Source organism: Geospiza fortis, unplaced genomic scaffold, assembly GCF_000277835.1.
Source record: "Geospiza fortis unplaced genomic scaffold, GeoFor_1.0 scaffold102, whole genome shotgun sequence".
Taxonomy (NCBI): Eukaryota; Metazoa; Chordata; class Aves; order Passeriformes; family Thraupidae; genus Geospiza; species Geospiza fortis.
In genome coordinates, this window is record NW_005054373.1 from 1,028,479 (window position 1) to 1,037,246 (window position 8,768).

The following is an 8,768-nucleotide window of genomic DNA, read 5'->3' on the forward strand; positions in this document are numbered from 1 at the left end:
CCTGCTGCCCTGAAGTGGCAGGGGGCACAGCACAGAGCTTTCCTGGACTACAGGGAGCAGGGGGTTGCACACAGAGCTCTGTCCTCCTTGCAAGGCCTGAGCCTTGGGGGCAGTGCCCTGAGAGTGGAGCTGGCCAAGAGCCAGAGGAACAAAGGGCAAGGAGAAATCAATAGTCACAAATGAGTATGGAGGGGAAAAAAACCACACAAAAAAAGGTGTTTTCATTGTTTTGTGAGAAGCCAACCTGAAGTTTTAAGGTTTTTTGTAACCCTCAGGTTTAACAAAACCAAATTTCTGCACAAACTTTCCTCACTTCTGCACGTGGACATGCAAAGGTTTGTCCCCACAGGTGACAGAGGAGCCATTTCTCTCTATAAATAATTGCCCACAAAGTAGCCACACTCTGGTTTTGGTGCTGTTTGGTGGTTTTGTTAAGCCTGGCTTAAAGCCCTGCCCCTTGGCACCTGCAGGGTGGTTCCAGTCAGTCAGTTTAAGTGACTCCTGCCCCTTGATACCTGGCAGGTTAAAAGGCAGCAGCAGGAAATCTGTCCTGAGGGTAACAATTCTGTTTACTGAAAAATGGGCTTTGCCTGTTGGAAGTTTTCAATTTATTTTTTATAAAAATGACCAGGGACAGAGAGATTGTCCTTTTTGTGTCTTGAAAAGTGGAAGCACTGGCTTAGTTCTAGCTCTACTAAGAGCTGGTAACATCAGGTGGGAAAGATAGGAACCCTTTTCTCAGCTTTTTTGCTAAATCTGCCCTTGGTAAACCTTATATTTCTTATTTCAAAGGAAAGCAAATCCCAATTTTCTTTGCTTTTCCCCAAAACTGCTTTTCTGATGGATCAGATAATTATAAAATTATAATTTTATAATTTAGCGGCATAATTTTATAATTCAGCTGCTTTTCCTGATTGTCTCTTCTAATGGGATGTCATTCCTTTGCCTCTGTGAAATAACATTATTATTATTATTATTATTATTATTATTATTATTATTATTATTATTATTATTATTATTATTATTATTATTATTATTATTATTATTATTATTATTATTATTATTATTATTATTATTATTATTATTATTATTATTATTATTATTATTATTGAGATGAAAAGCAGGCATATCATGGTCAGAACTTGTTGGTGCTTAGTCTGGCATGGAATTCTTTGGGAATTTGCTGGAGATTGATGCTTTGTCACCATCCCTGATGCTCTTCCACATCACAGTGAGGAGGGTGAGGCATCACCACCCAACTTCTCCAGGTGAAAATGCCCCCAGGCACTGCCCTGGGCATGAACATTCCCTTCCAGTGGAATGGCCAATAATGATTTATCTGCTATGGCTCTTATTACCTTTTTTTTTCCCCCTCTTGGGTTTCCTATTCCTGAAAAACAAGTTAAATTTTGGCCCAGCCATCCTTTCTAAACAGAAGCACTTTTGCCAGTGATGCTGGGCACGTAGTCAAAGTAAGCATCTAAATGGATTTTATTTTTTTTAAAGTAAGAGTTGGAAAGTTTTTTCTTTTAGCCAGGGAGTACTGTTAAGTATATTTTAAGCAGATTATTATGCCTTGAGGGTCAGACATTTATTCAGTATTAAATATAAAGTTCTCATCGTTTGTGGCTCTGTAGGGAAGGGCTGAAGGAAAGCTTTGGAGCTGTCCCAGCCCTGGGATCCCAGCACAGGAAGGACAAAGAGCACCAGAGGAGGCCCCAGGATGAGCAGAGGGATGGAGCAGCTCTGCTGGGAGGAAAGGTAGAGAGAATTGGGATTGTTCAGCCTGGAGGATGGAAGGTTTTGGAGTGAGCTCATCACTTTCCAAATGGAATTCACTCCTTCTCCCAGTGGAGAGGGACACTGGAGAAGGGATGGAAGGACAGGACACAGGGAATGGCTTCCCACTGCCAGAGAGAGGGTTTAGATGGGATTTTGGGCAGGAATTGTTCCCTGTGAGGGTGGGAGGCCCTGGCACAGGTGCCCAGAGCAGCTGTGGCTGCCCCTGCATCCCTGGCAGTGCCCAAGGCCAGGCTGGACAGGGCTTGGGGCACCCTGGGATGGTGGGAGGTGTCCTTGTTCACAGTCCTTGTTCACAGCACAGGGGCTGGAACAAGATGATCTTTGAAATCCCTTCCAACCCAAACCATTCTGTCATTCTGTGAACTTCTTGTAAGGTCAGCAAAGGATCTGGAACAAATCAGCAGTTCCATTCCATTCTTTGTACAGCTCCAAATGATTTCCAGTATCACTGAGCCCAAACTCAGGCTGCACAACCCTCTGGGTCTCATTGCAGGCCTTGGCATTCAAGGCTGAGAGCCAGGGTTATGTTACTGCCCAAACACACTCACTGCATCAGCAGCTTCCAAAGCAGAGGAAAGAAAAGCAAAAAAATAATTATCCATCCCTGCCTGCCCTTTCCAAATGATGGCAAATTGAGTAATGAGATCATTTGCTGCTCCTTTTGACTCTAGGATATTTCTTGCTCTGCTGAAGATATCCAGGTGACCTTAGCAGTTAAAATCCAGTGACTCTGCCAAAGAAAACTTCCAGCATCTCAAACTTGCCCTGTTGCATTTCAGGTGTGACCCTTTTCTGGTCACAGTTCTGGGGATCACATCCTCTACCTTCTTTCCTTTCTTCCCATCTTGAGTTTCAGTGCAGATCTGTTTGTGTGTTCTGTAAATGTGGTAATTTGCTTGCTTTCCTGTCAGCCCAGCCTGCAGCCAGGGCCCACTTTTGTTAGGACAAACATCTGGATGTTTTTCTGTTTGCAGCTGTGGCTCTGGGTGAAGCCCACAGGTGAGCAGTGTCCAAAACCTTGGCTCTTTCCAGCCTGTCACTTTTTTCTGTCATGTGTATCATTCAAGGTCACATTTCACTGTATTTACCCAATATCCTTTCCCAGCTGAGAGTGAAACTCCAAACCATGCTATGAGGAGATGCTGACTGGGGGTGTGCAACAGGTTGGAAATCAGGAGGAATTTCTTCATGGAAAGGGTGCTCAGGGAGGTGGTGGAGGTGTCCAGGGAAGGGCTGGACCTGGCACCCAGTGCTCTGGGCTGGGTCACAGATTGGATTTGATGATCCTGGAGCTCTTTTCCAACTTTTATGATTCTATGAACTGTGGTTAGGAAGAAAAATAATTACTGTAAGCTTAAGCTTATTAGCACTTTGAATGGGCTGGAAAGATGCTGCAGTATTTTTGTAATTTTGATCAGGTTATTAATAAATGTCAAGGTCTTTCAGGTGCTGCCATCTCAGTCAGTAAATCCCTCTCTGAAATCAGGATGGGGCTCTTGGTGCTGCTCTTCTCCAGCTAAAAGCCATTTCAGTGCCAGCTGCCAAACTGCTGTTGGGTTAAATGAAATTAATTAAACACAAGAGTGGCCAAGGCACAGCCCTGCACGGCCTTCTGGTGTCTGCAGCTGTATGATGTGGATTTTCTCTTGTGGGCTGACCCTAAAGGAAGCAGCAGATTGTGTAGAAAAAGTGAATGGGGCAGTGTGCCTGTGGCAGAGCTATTGTTCCAGGCTCTCTGCATGCTCAGGAAGGCATCACTTAGAGCAGAGGCTGGAGGGATTTCTGTGACTCCACAAAACTCTGAAGTGCAGGAGATTGTATTGAATCCTTGGGTTCTGATCTTACAAGAAATCTCGAGGAGTTGAAGCCTGTTTATGTTTTACTTTGGCCCAGACCAAGGCTATGAAAGATACCAACAATCAAACCATAAAATCCATAGCTTGAAATGTTATCTGAGTGAATGAACAGCCTTTAAAGAGCAGAATATTTCCCCAAATCATAATTCTTCATTCTGTACCTGCTGTAGCTGTGACCTGTGATACCAAGATACCAACAATCAAACCATAAAAGCCATACCCTGAAATATTCTCTGCCTGAATGAACAGCCTTTAAAGAGCAGAGTATTTCCTCAAGTGATAATTCCTCATTCTGTACCTGCTGTAGCTGTGAGCTGTGCACAAAGACACAAAATGTGCCTCATCTCAGGGGCATCCTGACTCAGTTTTACTGCTTGAGACTCATCAGATCTTCAACGGTGGCAAAGCAGTGCCTGGGTGCTGCAGAAAAGTCTGAAATGCTGCTGATGGATCTCTACTCTGCTTTTAATAGGGAGTGAAGTGATCCCTAGCCCAGCCCTGGGTGCAGCAGCAGCAGCAGCAGAGCTGTGTGATGAGCAGAAACGTTCAGCAGTACAATGGGAAATGCTTTCCTGAGCCAACTCTGTTCCAAATAATTCAGATTGAGGGCTCTCTATTCTCTGCACAGCCCGATGGCCTCGCCTGTCATGTGGTCAGGCACATTCTTTCCAGCTCCTTTCATGGCACAAACATTTGGGATGCTGTTGTTGAGCTGCTGTTGCTGCTCTCCCCTCTTTTTGAGGGTTCAGAAGGGGAAGATGCTGGTCTGGAGTGAACCCCTGGGGCTGGGTTTGGCATCAGCAGTGACCACCAAGGTGTTCCATGAGGGATGTGACCTTCCCAGGACCATTCTTCCTTTCTCCCTACCCTCATTTGTGGGGGAAATGCAGAGGGAAACCAACCAGTGGGGTGAATGGAGCCTCCACCAGCTTCATGAGGGAGAACAGGGTGACTTTGGAGGGGGTTTTTGTTGGAGGCCATCAGTCCCAGCGTGGTGTGTGGCACAGAGCAGTGAGGCAAGGCTGGAATCTGCTAACAATGAGGCTGAGGTGGCTCTGTGCCACCCCAAAAGTGCACAGGCGTGAGGGTTTTCCTTCAGCCAGCCATGTCCATGCGTTTCCTGGAACAGGGACAAGGCCACACAGCTTCAAGCCACCAAAGACAACAGTAAACAAGCTGCCTTGCTGGGTAGGCTCTGAGTTACAAGAGTCAGGCACTGTTTGTTTCCAGGGAAGGAAAAAGGGGAGAAGAAAATCTCTCACCATCAAGGCTTTTTCCTGGATCTCACATCCAAGTCCACATCCAGCCCTCCAGCATCTCCCTGATGTCCTCCCAGCAAGCAGCCTGGAAGGACAGAGGTTTTATCCCATTATCCCAATTTAAAACCTCAGGAAAGGGATGGTTAAACGCTGTCTCCAAGTCATGTCTTTAGTTTGTGTATGCTTTTTTTTTAATATTTCATCATCTTCTACTGCTCCAAAGGGAGAAACAAACGGCTTTTAGGGAAATATTTCCATTGAAAAATGCAGCACTGGGGCCGTGTTTTTTCTCCCTAGGGGTGAGGAGGGGGAGGAAAAGCGTGTGCAGGGATTTCTCTCGTTCCGGTTCCTCCGAAGGAACAGCCCCTCACAGCACTTCTGCCTCTGGAGGAAACATCTGTGGCCATGGCCACGCTCCTGAGGCAAACCCCCCTGCTTGGGAGGCTGCTGTGTACCAAATGCTTTGATTTCCTGGTTGCCATCTCTTAAAGATTATCTGCCTCCCAGAAAAGGGCAGCATTTCCCATGTTCCCATGTGTAACGTCCGTGATGGCTGCTGTAAACATCATGGAACGTTTCCCTGGCCCTCCTCTGACATAGGTAGCAAAATCTCTGCTTTTCATCTTTCAAAGCCCTGCAGAAATGTTTAGGGTCGTGTATCCTGCCATTGTTCTGGGCTGGGCATCCCACTGAAGTGCCTGGGAGAAATGAGTTCAGGATATGGATCTATCTCTGCTCCATCTCTGCTGCAGCCCCAGGAACATCCACATTTTACAGAAGGGAAGGCAGAGATGGCTCCTGATAGACTGGAGGCAACTGGTCATTCCCACCCCTTTGGAAAACAACAGGAGCACCGGCCAAAAACTCAGCAGAAGTTCTAAAAAAACCAAAAGTTCTAAAACCACCCCCCAAGCAAGCCCCTCTTGGGATTTTCTGTGTGATGGAATTGATGTTCCCAATGGGGAGCATTGGGATGGGTCTGGGAGCCCTTAATCCCCCTGGTTCTCCTGCTCCAGAACTTTCCATCAAGATACCCAGTACCTGCCAGGCACAAACCACAGCTCCTGCTCTGGGAGACAAGGCACCACTGAGAATTTTTTCACAGAATGTTGCCCCAGGAGCATCCACATTTTACAGATGGGAAGGCAGAGATGGCTCCTGAGAAACTGGAGGCAACTGGTGATTCCAACCCCTTTGGAAAACAGCAGGAGGACAGGCCAAAAAACTCATCAAAAGTTCTAAAAATCCCCAACCAAGCCTCTCTTGGGATTTTCTGTGTGACAGAAGTGATGTTCCCAATAGAGATTTTAATACCTGGAGCATCAGGGTGGCTCTAATCCCACAGGTTCTCCTGCTCCAGAACTTTCCATCAAGGTAACCATCACCTGCCAGGCACAAACCACAGCTCCTGCTCTGGGAGACAAGGCACCACTGAGAATTTTTTCACAGAATTTTGCCCCAGGAGCATCCACATTTTACAGATGGGAAGGCAGAGATGGCTCCTGAGAAACTGGAAGCAACTGGTGATTCCAGCCCCTTTGGAAAACAGCAGGAGGACAGGCCAAAAAACTCATCAAAAGTTCTAAAAATCCCCAACCAAGCCTCTCTTGGGATTTTCTGTGTGACAGAAGTGATGTTCCCAACATTTTATCTCCCAGGGGATACCCGTAACCTTTAATCCCCCTGGTTCTCCTGCTCCAGAACTTTCCAGCACATGGAACCAGGGACAAAGCCCAGCTCCTGCTCTGGGAGACAAGACACAAAACAAATCTTTCCCCAAATGTGCCACCTCCAGAGGTGTCCAAGTCACCCAAATGTGTTACCACGCCCCCATCCCACACTCTGAGCCAAGCCAGGTTTACCTTTCCTTAAAGAATAAAACAAACAACACAGGGCAGTTAAATGGGATCAAAAAAAAGGCCAGGGGGAAAAAGAAACATTCATGTGCTGAAAGCTGCCACATTTCTAAGCATTACCAAATCCATGGCTACCACTCCTTCAGATTTCAGAGTGAATAATTGTTCAGACAAGAGCCATACCTGTGTTTTTGCAGAGGGATCTCAGAGTGTTTCCAGGCACCTGCACTGCTCAGGCTCTGCAGTGTGACATTTCCATCCCTCTGCAGGGACTTCGCTTCACCCCCACGCAACTGCTGCAGCAAGTTCTGCTCCAGACTAGCTCCTGGTACCCCCCAAAGTCCCTGCAAAACTTTCCAGGCCATGTCATCCTGCTTTCCCAGGTGTGTTTGTTTATTTTTGCAGTAATTAGGCTGAAGCTGAGCTGAGCCTCAGAGCTGCACTTTCTGTGCCATTCCAGGGGCTGTCTGAGCCTTGCTGCTTTAAATAAAGGAAGGTCTGTGCTCAGGCTCCGGGTCTCACTGCCACTGCCAAGTGGCACTGCCAGTGTCCCCACATCCTTCCCATGATTTAACCATGGTTTGACCTCTGGAATTGCCATTTGCTCTCTGGTGTTGTTCCAGACATCTCTGAGGTGACCTGGAGAAGTGTGTGAGGAAAGGAAATCCCTGTTGTTGGCACAGTGACTCCCTCAGTGAAACTTCCCAAAGGATCTGCAGCTGCTCTAAAAAAATTTACTTCATTTTAAGACTGGAGTTGGAATATTTATCAGAAGCTGGATGAAGCAGAGCAACCTCTGATTCATGGAATGGTTTGGGTTGGAAGGAACCTCAAAGCTCATCAAGGCAGAGACACCTTCCACTGTCCCAGGCTGCTCCAAGCCCCATCCAGCCTGGCCTTGGACACTTCCAGGGATCCAGGGGCAGCCACAGCTTCTCTGGGCATCCTGTGATAATGAGAATTTGGATATTGAGCCAGAAGTTCAATAAGATTTATTCCTTCTGTTATGTTTTATTAATAATAAACCCACGGGATCATTTAGATTGGGAAAGAGCTCCTGGGATCATCCAGCCCAACCACTGACCTGAATATTCTGGTTTTAATTCCTCTCTGGATTCTGACAGGGAAAGTTACTAAAGAAAACAAGGGAGCCCCATGCCTCTCCTCACTCATGGAGGCAACCTGAGAATTTCTAGGAATAACATCAGCTTCCAGCTGCAGAGCTGCACTGGGGGCACCTCCTGCTCCTCAGGGGGCTCCTTTCATCCACCTGTTTGATCCCTGAGGATGACTCCTTGTGCAAAGATTCCTTGGCAGGGATAAATCCTCCAGGAGCATCCCAGTGCTGCCTTTTCCTGCAGAGCATCAGGCAGGAGTTATGCTTGGAAAGGGAACAGATGTTCAGGTGTGGCCTCCCAAAAGCATTGCAGAAATTGAAGTCCCCTTCCAAAAGTGACAAGAGCTGTTCTTTGATCCCCTGAAGTGCACGGATCCCAAATATTTTGGTTTGGAGGGAGAAATCAGATGCCTACTGATTCTTGTGGATCTCAGCCTTTATACCTGCTAAGAACTCAGTGCCACACTCATCCCTTGGTATCTCAAATACCCATGGAAGATTCCAGGGGTTGTTCCCACAGGTTAAATCTCCAAGGTTTTCTGTAAATCTGGATAATCCAGCCCATGTGAGAGCATCCTGTGTCAGGTGCCTGCATCCATGGAACACTCCATGCTTTGGCATGCCAGGTATTCCCATCTGTCCCACCTGGGCACAGAAAAGGTTTGATCCCAAAGTGCTCCATAAGGGAGTTTCACCTGGTGTGAAGATAAAGGGATAAAGGGATGTTCCCCTCACAGGTCTGGATTCCAGAAGGGAAAAATAAAAACAAAATAAATACATTTTAAAGAGAGTTTTAAAAATTAATTAATAAAGAAGAAACCCAAGCTTTTTAGCATCCACCAGGTGGGGAGAGGCTCCAAACGGGCCCTACCTGGAC